Source organism: Tetranychus urticae, chromosome 2 (assembly GCF_039701765.1).
Source record: "Tetranychus urticae isolate SD_2017Ah chromosome 2, NJAU_TeUrti_SD_1.0, whole genome shotgun sequence".
Taxonomy (NCBI): Eukaryota; Metazoa; Arthropoda; class Arachnida; order Trombidiformes; family Tetranychidae; genus Tetranychus; species Tetranychus urticae.
This window is the reverse complement of record NC_142959.1, coordinates 25,173,280-25,188,635: the sequence shown is the minus strand read 5'-3', so window position 1 is coordinate 25,188,635 and position 15,356 is coordinate 25,173,280. Positions and strand designations below refer to the sequence as shown.

The following is a 15,356-nucleotide window of genomic DNA, read 5'->3' as shown; positions in this document are numbered from 1 at the left end:
GTTTTCTCAGTTTTCATACAAATAAACTTTCTTTGTTTCAACAACTATTCATCTTTGTAGTTTGATCTATTCAAATTTCATTCATTTCGTACTATTTCATTTGTGATCACTACAAAATTTGATCAAAGTTATCTTATGCTTGGGTAAACCTGAAGATATCATCACAATTGTTGAAATCATTTGTATATTTGACGCAAAAATATTAATGTTAACCAGGCAAGAAGAAAGTGCAAACCTGAAAATGTTGCTATTTCATGTAAATTTACAATTAATTTCAACCTTTCCATTCAATATTAATCTACAATTCAGTCAACCTTTTATTATCCTAATCACTCTAATCATTGCCATTTTTCATCTCCAACATCATCTATGCGAGTTAAGTGAGGCTTTCAATCATGAATATTCGACCTAATAAAGTCACTCTTTCCAATCAAATGAAGCTTAATGAAAGCCTTAAATCCGTCATCTTTTCCCCATTATCATCATCATCTACTTCTTCATCATCTTTATCTTCTTGATCATCTTGCCATTTTCATCATTTTCATTATCATTTTTATCATAAGTTTTAGCATTAGGCCGAAGTAAAGCTTACTGCAAAGTAATGTGAAAATTCATTTGAATTCCCAGTCAACCATTTAAGCATAAGAATGTTGGTTTTGAATGACCGTTTTAAGGCATAAGAGTTGAATCCACAATCAGTTAAAAGACTGATGAAGAAACCGAGCGCCTGTGTGCAGGCATAAGTCAGGAACGGTTGCTGCTAAACACCTCAGACTTGAACCATGAGCTTACGCAGATTTGCGAACCATAAGTACGGTCAAGGTCATTCAAGTTCAAACCGCTATGCGACTTCTAATTGACATTTGAAGGTCATTTTCTGATAGAGCAAATTTTTTCAGATGGTTTGATGCTAGTTGTATGTTGTTGTAACTTTTGTTGGTCAGGAGACATTTCTTGACCTTTTCAGGTGATTTTGGCGACCTCTTTCTACTTTTGTTCCTGAAGTGATGCGAATTTGAAAAGACGAAAGTTTCACTGGAGCTGCGGGCTGCTTAACCTTCGAATGAAATAGCATGTAAAAGTACAAACAATCAGAATTTATTCATATTAACATTAACATATTAACATTGTAAATTATATTCACTTATTTTCAAAATGTAAAATCATATAGGTTGCGATCCGCTTTCCGTGAAATTGAAAAGAGGTTTAGTCTTTTCGGTCGCGCGCTGTTTGACTTTATAGAACCCAAAAGGGATTTCACGAGGACTGTTGATGTTGCCTCCACCGAGAGCATATTGGTTCGATTTTGGAAGTATCGTAAGAATTTGCAGGAAATGTTCTAGTTGAGCTTCAGTATCACGCTCGAAATAAATTTCGACATAAATTCGTTTGTTGACTAATTTGATATAAATATTAGGATTATAACACATAACATTGTAAATCATAATCACTTATTTTTAAAATGTAAAATCCTATGGGTTTTGATTCTATTTCCGTAAAATTGAAGCGAGGATTATTCTTGTCGGTTTGGCGCTGTTTAACTTTATAAAACTCAAAAGGGATTTCACGAGGACTTTTCATGTTGCCTCCATCGTGAGCATATTGGTTGGATTTTGGAAGTTACGTAAGAGTTTGCAGAAAATGTTGAGCTTGAGTTTCACGCTCGAGATAAATTTCGACATCAATTCGTTTGTTTACTAATTTAATATAGAAATTAGGCATTATAACAAAATTTACGTAAGTTGTGAAAATAAAACTTATCACACTTGGTCACACATCAAGGTCATTCAAGGTCAAACCGCTATTTGACATCTAATTGACATTTGAAGGTCATTTTGTGATAGAGAAAACTTTTGCAGATGGTTTGATGTTACTCCAAATGTCAATTAGCGGTTTGAACTTGAATGACCTTGAGCGTCTGTGCTTGATGGTTAGCAAATCTGCGTAAACTTATGGTTCAATTCTGAGGTGTGTAACAACCGTTCCTGAGTTATACCTGCAAACAGGCGTAAAATGAATAAAAAACGCCCGGTACATAGTTGAATGACTGGGTTCCGCCAGTGTAATGTAAATTTTTCATTAAATTTCGTTCTTGAGTTTTAGACTCCCCATCATGCATTTGCAACCTAAGAAAGCCACTATTACTGCACCAACTACAAACTTATAAAACTGATTGTATGCCTTTTTTTCGTTTCACTTATATCTCATCTTTTTGATAATCTTCACAATTTCGACAACTTTGATCATTTTCATCCTCATTTTCATCAATATAAGTCTAAGCATTAGGCCAAAGGAGATTAACATTGCAACCTGAAAAGAGCTCCTCTTACCGTTTAAAAATAGTTGACTGCTTGGCTTTGAGTCATTTTGCAAAAGTTAATTTTACTTTTTCATTCAACTCTTTAGTTTTAGACTCTTCATTATGCATTTACCGCCTAGTAAAGTCACTCTTACTGCACCAACTAAAACTGATTGCACACCTTCAGTCCGTTGAATCTATTTTTCATTACATTTCATATCATCTTAATCTTATCTTCATCCTTATCATCATCCTTCCCATCTTCATCCTTCCTATCATCATCTTTACCATCTTTTTGTTCATTTCCAACTTGATCACCAACTTTTTGTTTCAACTGTGACTTTTAACTCCCAGTTTCTTGTTGTAATAACAATGACAATAGAGTCAATTTTCTGGTTGCTTCACATTCAATACCAAAGTTTCTCATAATTTTTGTCAGCCATTCTGCTAATACACTTTTTGCTTCTTTGTTGTTTCACCATTTAACTACAACCTTACCAGTAACAATAAGAATTATTAGATTACTGTTATATACTTATTATAATGTTATTATGTTATTATATTGAAAAAACCGGATCCCAAGTTAGTTTATCATATCATACGTGAACAAACTGTTTCAGTTTTTGCTTGTTTTTATCCTTTTTATTTGGCTTTTTTCTTCTCTTCCTTTCCTTTCTTCTCCACTCACTTTCTTATTAATAATAATCATCATCCTAATGGTATAAAGTAAAGTTCAATATGCTTAGAATTGTCTTAATGAGCCAACCAATTCTTGAGATTCTTGGAATCATTCACAGAATGAACATTTCTCCATCTTCATTCTCCGTCTAATTATTAACTTAATTTCATCCTCAACATCAGCTAAACCCTGCAAGGTAAACACTCAACTGATGGTCGACCAAAAAAAGATTGTAATATTTGATAGAAAATTTTCGTTTATCAAAAAAAAGCGAAAATAAATTTCACCATTCAATTCCTTGCTGACTGAATTTCGAATCATTTCTGAATCATTCTTATACTTTTGTTATTGTTGTCATACCTTTTCCTTTCAACTGATCATTTCCATCTTCAATCAAAGTCTTGGAAAAGGAGGAAAAAATGATTGTTCAATTTTCATATTTTTCACCATCCTTCATCTTCCACCATCTTGATGAATAACATTGGAATTTATTCATTCTTTTTCTTCTATCAGATTCATTATTTATTTGGATTCACTATTTGTTTACTCGTCAATCTTGTTGCAAGTAAAAATGTTGCTTCTTTTTTTGGTAAAAGTTCATTTTTATTGATGAAAAAACGAAGACGATTGAACCACAAAAGGACAATATTATTCGGAGAAACAGGGAAAAAATTGAAATGAAAAATAAAATAGATAACCAGATTACTATACTTGAATATCAAGTAGAAAGGTAGATAATAAATGGAGCTTTGAAATGAAAATATTTTCTCCGTCAGAAGAAGCAAAAGTGGAAACAATTTTCAGAGTTGAACACTTTTTGATACATTTTGTATTGAAAATAATTGTTCAAAAGTTGACCAAGTTTGATACAGTGGAAGGTCAAAGGGTCAAAGAAGGTAAATTTGATTTCCAAATTTTGACGCTCAAATGGTTCCTTTGATTGTTGGAAATGAAAATTTTACACTTTTCAAGATGAGATGCTTTTGTAATGTCAATGCAATCTCAATGTTTTCAGATTAAATTCAATTTTCATGTCATTTCCTGGCGATTACAATTCAAATGATAATCCATTAAAGTCTTTAAAGCTGTTTTCGCCTTCGATTTGTTTTTGGGTTTTTCATGTTTAGTTGTGATAGTTTATCAATCATGTCTCATGTTGAGTTTATAATAACAAGGAAATGATTTTCAGCATTCCCTTGATTATTATTATTTCCGATTTCCATTTGTTTTATTCTCATTTATTCGATGCTCTGGACTCTTTCAATAACGAACCTTTTCTGTAAAATGCTTTCTTTGCAAAGAGTGACAATCAATCTCGAATTAAATTGCTGGTTAAATTTGAAAAAATCGAACAATTTTCAACATCGATTTCGAATATTATTTCCACACAAATCCATAATCAAAGTACAAATGCAAAGCCGAAAAGAGCGTTAAATAGTCTTCATAATTGATGGTAGTTCTGGACGAATCTTCAGTTCGAAAGTCTTCGAATTGCATTTGCAAACTTTTCGTTACATCTTTAGACGATTATTGAGGATGAATGTCTCGGTGTGAAGCGATAAAATTTGATAATTTTTTCGATTATCGATCAACTGACAGAATATGAAAATGTGCAAAATTGTTGCTCAGTGAATGATGGCCAGTTCATGATGCTTTTCACCATTAATAATGCTATTACCATTACACACCATTTTATGGGAATGTGAAGATGAAATTGAAAAATTGTGATCATGATGATGAATGATTGGCAGGATGGGGAACAAAAAAAGTAAAACAAAGTGAAACATTTATCAGTCCAAGTTGGATGATGGTTCAAATTGGTGATTAGATAACAAGAGCAGAAAATGATGAGAAAAGATGATCTTGAAATATTATCATGATGGAGCAAAGAGCATGAGAAGAAGATGAAGAAAAATAATGAATGATGATTCAGTTGATATTTTCCATGATAATAATAATTGAAATGGATTCAAGTTTACTGTTGAGATAATGTCCTGTTTATGAACTGAATAAATCTCGAGTTTATTCATTTGTCATTACAACTGTCATGAGAAGAGACAAAAGTAATACAAAACATTGCAATTGATGAAACAATTTCAAAAGTAAAATCGAAATTATTATTGCCCAAAAAGGTGAACAAGAATCATTGAATAAACACTTCGATATTAATTTGACTCTTGATTCACAATTTAATTTCAAAAGGTTAATCTATTAAAGGTTACAGTTGATCAAAATGTTCAGCTGGTTCATGATGAGGATTGATGTGAGTCAGCTTGAACATCATCAATTGTAAGATAATCAGTGAAAGTAAAGAGACGAAAACAAAAAACGAAATTTGAAGGACAAGGAAAAGTTGAAGTAACCAAAAAAAGTTGAACATTTGGACTAATGTTGTGAATTGAAGATGAATGTCAAAGGGTAGATAAATGGTGTTTATGTCGTCCTTTTTGTTCATGGAGAAAGTCAATATCACTTGAAATGGAAGAGAGAAAAAAAGTGAAATAAATAACAGGAGGAGAAGAGGGAAGAAAAAATACTCAACCAGAATTGATCAAGAATAAAATTTTATCTTCAATTGGATTGAAACAGGGAATGGACAAAACTCATTTATCTAAATATCAAAAGTGTGACTATCTCATATTAGACAGACTCTAACTAAATAATGTAAACATTAATTCAGTCGCAACATTTGATCAATTGTTTTAATTCGCCAATCATTTATCATCCAATGCAACCCAAGATTGACCTTTGATTTGGACCAACATTTTGAGTTAACAATTATCTTCATCATTAGCATTTATTGCAAAATATCGAACCTTATCTGGGAGGGAAAAAAATCTTGACTGGGAGTGCAAGGATTGACTGGGATTTTTTAGCTAAAATTTTCATTCTATTTTCAACTTTAGATTGATTTGATTTTCAATTGTTTTCAAGCTTTAATTGGTCTAATGTTGGGTTCATGTTATTCGAGTACAAAATTGTTGGATTTGTTGGTTTGTCTATTAGGAGGTATTCAGAGATTTTTGGGTTTTTCTTGTGATCTCTTTTGAAGGCGATTCTTTCAATATAAAGTTTGAGTTAAAATTTGTTTCATTGTGGCAATCATTGTTGTCAATGTTAGTTGTTCACAATCCATCAGATGACAACTTAACCGTAACTCTTTTGATGGTTAAGTGACAAACATGGCTAAAGTATTGTTGTAACAAGAGGAACGAAAAAAAGCTCAATTCAAGGGAAAATGAGAATGAAAGTTGCTTTAAAATCGCATCTTCAACTTTTCATTTTAATCTGTATCAACTATTCACAGCTTTTTAAAAACATCTTAACATCTTTTTAACCATGTAACTTGATTGATAGATTGGCTGGAAAAGATGAAACCTTTTGTGCTGATTAAACCGATCAACTTTACATCTTGAAAAGCAAACTCCAAGCTCAAGAAAAAAAACCTCAAAAACAAAATTTTAACGAAAATTATATCAACAAATCCATCGAGTCGAGCAAAGTCAAAGTCTCGGGCAGTGAGAAGCATCAATACACAAGAATTTACATTCCAATGGACAGTGTCAATGGAAAAACTTGAAATGCTAAACTCTCTCTAAGAGTTTAGATGCTCAACTTATCAAGCTCGACTAGCAAAATGATCAGTTGATGTAACAAAGTCGTTGACTAACGACCATGTTTTGTTTCAGGAAATTTGCTCAAAATATTTTCCATTTGTTCAAATGCACTTCTTGGTATCACACATTTGTTGGTGAAATATAACTACTAAGTAGATATGAAACTAATATTCAGAATTGAACACTAAATTACATGCTAATCTGCTGTCTCATTGTTTCTTAATTTGTCTCTAACTTGAAATAGATTCATGAGAATGTTAATTTCAAGATGAATTCATTTACATTCGTTAAGTTAACCAACAGAAAATTGTCTGTTTCAGCACTTTACTTCCCTCAATATGAACCTTTTTATGTTTTATTAAACATTTATTGTAAATTTGGCAACTTTGAAACTGGCATTTTTCGTTCGAATGCATTTACAACATTTCAATGATAATAAACAGCTTCGAAGTACAATTTGAATAAACCAAAAAATAATCAACTAAACAGCAATTTAATGATTACAAAAGTCTAGTCTTTAGCAATAAAAGTCTTGAAGTTAACTTTAAATGTTCAACTCGAATATTAAACAATGTAAAAAGCAAAACATGAATTTAATTTGTTCAATTATAACTGTTCAACTCTAATGATGCAAAATGAACATTCTCTCGACAATTTATTGATCCAATTAAATGTTTAAATCATACAATAATGTAAAAACAAAAGTCGCTTATTAGTTGACTGGAAAAATGAAAAGTCTTTTTACTCCATTAGTTGACCAGTAAATGACATTGATCAGTTGAAAACTAATCCCAAACAAAAGTGAAAATGTTTCATCAGATTATCGCGACTCATACCATGAAATTGGTAATCTTTTCAATTGTATTTAACCTTTTAAAAGTGACACAAAACTTGTTGAACTTTGAAAGTAAAAGTGTTCAGAAAAAGTAAAGTGAAAACAAGACAAGAAAATAGTATTAAATTTCCAATTCTCAAAAGTCTTATTAGATTAGAAGATGAAAAGTGTTTCAAAGTTGCCTGTTCAGGTCTATTCCATGTTGATGTTGATAATGATACGGCAAATGTGTAACAAAGTCAAGAGTCATTCAAGTGTGTTCACTCGTTGAATCAAGCCTTTCCACTTTTCTTCCTGTCCATCAAACTGTTGACTGGCCTTTCACGTAAAATTGTCAATTTTATTATTATCATTATCCTCATGATCGGTATATACTCATAATCATCATCATTTGGCTACTCTCAGCTACTTTCTAATGGTTATCATCATTATATCATGGTGAGCATTTTATGATGCTAGATCAAGTTAGATTTAATGGAAAGCAAGTGACCAAAGATGAACATCAAGAAAAGGGTTTTGGATATATTTTTAGACTCATGATTGGTCTAATGATGCTGCCTCATCATTTCATTTTCACTTTTTGCCCAATATAAAGTTTCCATCACAAGTTGAACAATGGCCGATAATGGATGTCAGTTCATCGCCAGTTGACAGCCTTCGCCAAATGGCAACAATTGAACCAACATCCAAAATAGAAAATAGAAAAGCTGAAAAATTTCATTCCAACAAAATTGATTGATCATTAAAGCGAAAATTTGGGTTCTTCAGTTTTCCATTTGCCAGTCAAATTAGAGTTTATTAGCACAAAAAATGGCCCAAAATGTCACGCAACTTGTTGTTATCCTGTGTCATAAAACAATGAGATTCACTCCCAGTCATAAAGGATAACATTTCAAGTTGGTGAGTTTCATTGGAAAGAACCTTTTTTTCCTTCTTCTTCATTTGATTGATTTTGACAGATTACATGGTTAATTTTATTTACATCGTACTTTTTGTTTTCCCTTTTTTCCATGTAATCATGGAAACCAGCAAAATTTTCATGATAAATATAATGATAGACATGAGATGATGAAATGAAATCTGGAGAAGGGAAAAAACGGAGAAGAAAAAATTGTTTATCATTTTCTTTATGATGAGTCTAAGTAATGTTGAATGTTTTCACTCTCAACCTTTTTTCCTTTTACCATTTTCTAGTCTTTTTTTCCTTCCCTTTACCCTTTCGATGACACAAACCAAAGACTCATCTTTTACTCAGACTTTAAATTCCTATCTTGTATCGATTCAGAATAATTTCATTTCTCTTTCAACCATTTTATACACCGAGTTCAAGTCGACTTTTAAATTCAACCCTTAAAATGGTTTTCCAGTTTAACTCTAGTTTCTTGTCCTTCTCAAGCTGATTATCGTCGATGTTTCTCCATCAAATGCAAAGTCAACATTATCATCACCATAACCATCATATTGATGGCGTAAAATTGAGTCCATTTTGTTTCCAATTTAACAATAATATAAACTCCCGAGACTTTATTGTAATATAAATTTACTGCAAGAGTTAAACTGAAAGTTGACTTATAAAGCGATGAAAAACAATCAAGATAAAACAAAAACTATGTAATGTTATCCAAACTCAATCGATTCATCGATCTTGAATAAAAGATCAATTTCCAGTTTGAATACTGAAATGAATTAAAATTTCATTAAAATGCCAATTTAGACATTTAAATGACTGCAGCTAAATAAAGCTCAAGATCAGAATCAAGAAAAATTGATTTCTCTCAACAGAATATTTTACCAATATTTTATCCAAAGAACTGAATATAAAGACAAGTCCATAAGAAAACAGTTTTTGTTTTATTGAGTCAATCTTTCAATTTATACAAATATTGGTCAAGATGGAAAGATTGTTAAGTAAAATATTCTTGATGATAAATTGGATACATTATCTGATGGAACTTCAATTTCATTTCGATTCTCAAAATCCCCCAAAAAAACTGACAAACCGAAGCTTTCCAATTCCAAGATCAACAAAAATATTGAAACATTTTTTTCTCATAAATGTTAAATTCGATTCGCTAATTCGTTCAAGGCAAAGGTCAACGAAGTGACGGACGAATCGAAGAACAGTTCGAATCAAACGCTTTCAATGTTCTAGTTGATCATAATTTCATCAACGAACTGCAAGAAGAACATTAAATACGATTTATAACATTGAGCTTGAGTGGTTTACTTTTCCCTCCCAGAGCATTCTGTGTACACAATTTCAAGTCCATTTGAAAGATAAAAACATATTCATTAAAAGTACTTAAGAGACTTTTGAGGACAAAAAATGCACGAAAAGCCATCTAAATCATTTGGTTACATCTTGCTTCTCCTCCTCCTTAAACCTCCCTCTTCCGCCTCTGAACAATCATCATCATCAGCATCATAATCATAATTATCATACGGTCAGGGAAGGACAGAAGCTGGAACAAGTTTACTTGATAACATCTTATTACAATCAATTTTCTCTTTCCATCTTATCGTATCATTATTCCAGTTGCCTGAGCCAACTCTGTAATTGAATGATTCAGTGAAAGATTATCAATTCAATGTTTCATCTGCACCTTTTGATACATTTTTTGTCTCCAGTCTTTTTTTTACTCTCTTCATCAACTTGACCATCACTGGGCAAAAATTTGTTTCATTTTTTCTTGTTGCTCTTCTCTTCATCACTCTTCATCATTAGCTTCAGACTTTTCACACAATTCCGTGTCCATTCAGATTGCCGGGGAAAATGGTGAGTGAATCACGTTCAATCCCTGATTCACTGCAAGAACTTTTTTCTTCTCCTTTTCTTTCCTTTCGATTGATTAAGAGTCCAACTAATCAGCTTTAACTCAACCTTATCAGTTGAACTTTCTCACTCAAACAACTCATTGATTCTGAAAAACTCTTCATTCTCTTTTTATCTCATTTCTTTCCATTCAATTCAACTATAAGTGCATTATTGTGATAATACTTGAGCCACTTTCATTTACTTTTATCACAAAATGCTCTTCATTAAACATTATTCAACATTCAATTTTCACTCCAAAAAAATGGACAATTTCACTTTCGATTGTTTCAAAAAAAAACAATTTCTTTGAATCAAAATAAACTGAGAAGATTCAATGAAAAATGCAGGTAAATTCATGGCCAGACTTGATTAATGTCTCATCTTGCAATTAACTGAATAAGATGTTGAACATTTTTTAGCTTTCTTGCCATTAAAGCGACAATTAATCAAACACTTGAACAATGAAATGTTTCGAATCAAAAGTTGCTCATTCTTTTCATGTAATAAATGAGTTAATCTAATGATTAAAGTGATCATTATTCATGCTGTTGAGATGAGCGAGACACAAAAAATGAGTAAATCTTAATTATCTCAGTTTCGAGTTTTCCTTGAAAAAGAAAAAACAATTTTCAAGAAAAAAAAGTGAACAAAAAACTCGAGAGCGAGTTTGGCTTCATTGATGGACAATTTAAACAATTGTTGGACAATTGATGGTCAAAAGGGAAACATTGTAATCAAATTATTGGTAACATTTTTTGGTGGCCAACAACCGCATCATCAGCTAATTGTTAATGATTGTTGTAATGAAATGGACAAAGATTCAGATGAAATGGTTTATGATGACGATCAGGGTGAATGGATTAAAATGAGCCGAATGAGGAAGATGTTGAAATGGAAAAAGGAAAACAGGGAAAAAAGAGTTTTTCATCTTTAGCTTATCCTTTATCATCTTCATCTTGTTTATCTTCTTCCTTTTTCTTCTTAATCTTTGTCCATCGATCATTCGTCCAAATTGGCTTTCCTTTCATTCGCTGAACAGTTATTCACACACACACCAATCAATCATGCATTTGATGTTAACTTGCAATCAAATCATTAAACCATTATTGCAAACAACGACAAAAGGTTTCACTAATTTAAACCAGCAAATTGTAGGCCAAAATTATCATCAAAAGATTCACGACAAAAATTGTCTCAGCAAATCAGTTCAACTTGAATGAAAAAACGAAATCAAATATTTCTTTGACAAGATTCATAATGAGAATTGAATACTGAGAATAGACTCAGGCGTTTTGATATTATAAGGCAAAGGAATCAAACTTTCATTGAATTGATCAAAGCCAAGTTGAAATGAAAAATTTGGTTTTTAGATCGTCAGACAATCATTTTTTAGTGAATTTATTGATTCCAGTTTCACTCTTGAATCAATCTAAATTGAATTTCCAAATCTGGTCATTCTGATAGCGATGTTGGTGATAAAATAAATATAATGACACTTGATCTACCAGATTAGCTATCGATTATTTTATGATTAAATTGCCGTCAATTTCACTCCAAGTCACTCCCTGTGCTGGGAAGGAATTAACATAAAAAACAAAGTTATCTGTTGATATACAGTGGATGGTTGAGATCAATCCCATTAAAAGGATTCCAATTTTGGACAATTAAGGCCAGTTTAAGATTTCGGACAAAATGTTTGATTGTGATTGAGCAAAGCCTCAATTTGATCCAATCTTATTTTTTGATGAAAAAATTGAACCAAAGATTGAATCGGACAGCAAGAGCGATCAAACGTTTAAATCAATTGCATTGGCCAAGATGAACCTTAAGAGTCTCTAAGACTATCAAAGTCGATAATTGAATCTGAAAATCATTTTCTTGTTCTCTTTTTTCTTGACCATTCTTTAAATTTCACACTCTCAATCAAAGGCTCAATTGATCATTGACAAAATGTTAAAGTGTTTCATCTTACCTGAGATGTTATCGATGACTTGTTATGATTGATTCCTTACTAATGAAAGTTATGAGAATGCAAAGTTTATCCAATCTGTAATGTAAGATATAAAAATTGAATTATCGTTTTGTGATGAAAGGGAAAAAGAAACAACTTATAACAGCAATTAACTGCAAACCAAAAGTAAATTGCTTGAAAAACGTTATTAGTTTAATATTATCTGGAAAATCACTGGCAGTTACTCTGATAACTCCAACAGATTAACTAATGTTTCTACCCTTTTATCACGTTAATCAAGCCAAAATTATTAATATTTTCATCCTTTTCTCCCTGTTTGCCCTCATCAACCTATTTGGATGATTAAAGGGACTGATAAATGGAGTCACAATGTACAATTGTTGTTGATTGTCTTTCAGTTTTACCAATTAATGGTTCAACGACACAACCAACAGTATATGATAATAAAAATGTTTGTTTGCCAACAATTTTTGCTCGCTTTTCCTTCCAACAGATTAAACAACAATTGTTTTGTATCATCATTATCAACATTATCATTATTGTTATGATTGCCTTTTGACAAACAGAAAAGTGTTTCCCTGTTTTTTTGGGCTTCTCATCTTTTCCTCTTCGTCTTCTTGTCATTTGTTTTTCTTCATGTCGCATCCATTGTTGAAAGTTGAATTTTATGAGTCTCATGAGAGGTAAAATGTTGAAATGATAATTCCATTGAATCAGGTCACAGTTATCACCAAAGAAATTGTCCCTTTCCTCTTTTCATTTTTTTCTTCTCCTTTCCTCTTCTCATGGTAATTAAGATGGGCAAATGTTATTGAACACTCTCAATGATTATGATGATTAGAAATTTGAAACTTTCTCTTTTCTCTTACATCTCTAGGTTGACACACTTGATATAATATGAAACCTTTTTTTTGTGCTCAAAGACTTGCAAAAGGTTGACATGAGTGTTTGCAGCAAAAAGAGTAACACTTTTTGTTGAGTTGAATGTAAGTTGACAGAAATCAGATCAAAAGTGCGCATCTAAATGGCAATGTCAAGGGAATCGATTAAAGCAAACAAAATATTGATTTGCTTTCTCCGAAACAATTTAGTCCGAAACAAACAATTTGAATTGTTTATTTTGCTCGCTACAAAACTCTAGAATCAAAAGTTTCCAGATAATAACATGTGCAAGAAACAGCTCAAGGTAATCTTTTTTTCTTGGATTTCATTTCTTCCCGAGCTTGGAGTTTGTAAACATGTTGATTGGACTTGAGGTGAAATAGTAATACATAAAGATGTATTAATCCAAGAATCCAATGTTAACATTGTTATGATTGAACTTCAATAACAAGTTTCAGTAAAAAATGTTTCAATGTGAATTATTCATGCAACAATTATCACAGAGCGTAACAACTCGATCTGTAACATTTACTGGAAATGATGTTAAGACTTTGATATCACAAAGGGACTTAGAATGATCTTCACCTTGAAATATAGCAATAAGTATCTGGGGCATTTGCATGGAAAAATTTCAAGTCACTAAAAGATCGTTGAGGCAAGTAATAAGCAAAAGATATCGTAAGACAATGAATGGAAAACGAATGGAGAATCAAACATTCTCGTGTTTTCACCTTTTCGTGTGTTCGGTTTTGGTGTGTGATGGAATGGTGGGAATGATTCAAATAGAGCCAATAACCACATGAAAACTGAATTTTGTATTGATTTAAGAAGAAAAAGTTCAAACGCTTCAAAATTGAAATTTTGAAATTTTACTCTAAAAATGAGGAAAACTCAATTCAAGTCTTGGAAGCTTTTCATTGTTTGACTGCATAAACACATAACTGTTTCATTTTGTGGTTAAAATTGTTATTAATCAATAACTGAATTACTTTGATGCAAAATAAGGCAGCAATTAAAAGCGAAAATTAAAATGAAAATGTTTTTTCAAATCAAAGGTTTAACCCAACTGGAGGTTGGTAAAGTGATTTGTAGTTAAACTCAATTGAGTTTATTAATTACATCGGGTTGGTGCAGTAAATTAAGGATCAATCAAGTAACAGCAATTGATTAGTTGATATTAATTGTAATAAAGGTAAATATAAGGAAAGTGTAGCAAACAAATGGTACTTTGTGTTGACATCAATTGTATTATTGTTGTTTCTTGTTTTCCTAACTCAATCTTTTTTCATTATATTTTACTCTTTCGCATTTCTCTCTCTCTCTTTCTTTCTTCCTTCTTTGTCTTCCTTTGCCCATGAAACTTTCTTTCTTCCCTTCATAAGTTTCATGATATTCTGGATCATGAACATAATAACCAGGAATAAGTTACGATCAATATGGTTAGAATAACATCTTCTTATGTTTAACTCTCTTTCATTGGGTTACTTTCATACTAAACGATTGCAAATGGTTTTGTTCAACAACAAAAACTTTCAATTCACTTGATTGAACCAATAAATTACATATTCTCAATCTGTCTTGAAATATCATGGTAAAAAGATAGGCAAAAATAGAAGGTAAAATTCATCTTCTTAATCAATCTCCAAATCATGGTCAATATCAAAGTTGATTCAACTCAAAACACGAACAAATCATCAATTGGCAAATTGTTTCATTTCATTATTTTCAGTCAAATTAGCAGTTGATTGTGATTTACAATAAGTTCAACTTTACAACACAAATTGACTTTGGATTTATAACTAAAATTAAGCATTTGCCTCTGGTTTATACATTAACTCATAGCCTTTTCAACTTGTTCACTTGATTTAACATGAAAAAGTGGAATGACATTTTTTTCGGTTAATAATAATGACCAGTGATTATAACAATGGTAATAATGGCAATATTAATAATTTGTGGTCAACTTGCTGGCCAATAAGTGGTAGACAAAGTTAATATACTTTATCTCAAGATGAACTTTGTTTTTTCATTTGTACATCTACTCTTTGTTTTGGCCTTTATTTTCATTTTCCGGTTCGTTCTCTTTTTTTGGGGGTTCCTTGTTATTTACCAAATGATTAAATATCATTTCCATGCAGTTGATAACAAACAGTTTTGTATTTGATTGACCCATCAACTTATATGAATGGCCAATTCGAGGCAGCAGAAATATCTGGCAAAGTAGAATAAAAATAAGCAAGAAAAAAGTGTATTAACA

General features: G+C 31.5%; 1 protein-coding gene across 1 annotated transcript in view; it reads right to left on the bottom strand.

The window, feature by feature from the left end:
• Positions 1–15,356, bottom strand: part of LOC107360621 (pyrokinin-1 receptor-like) — a 48,443-nt gene that overhangs the window by 15,348 nt on the left and 17,739 nt on the right. The window contains exon 2 of the mRNA XM_015927312.3: positions 12,218–12,292. The gene's annotated coding sequence lies outside the window, so the exon portion shown is untranslated. The remainder of the gene's footprint in view (positions 1–12,217; positions 12,293–15,356) is intronic.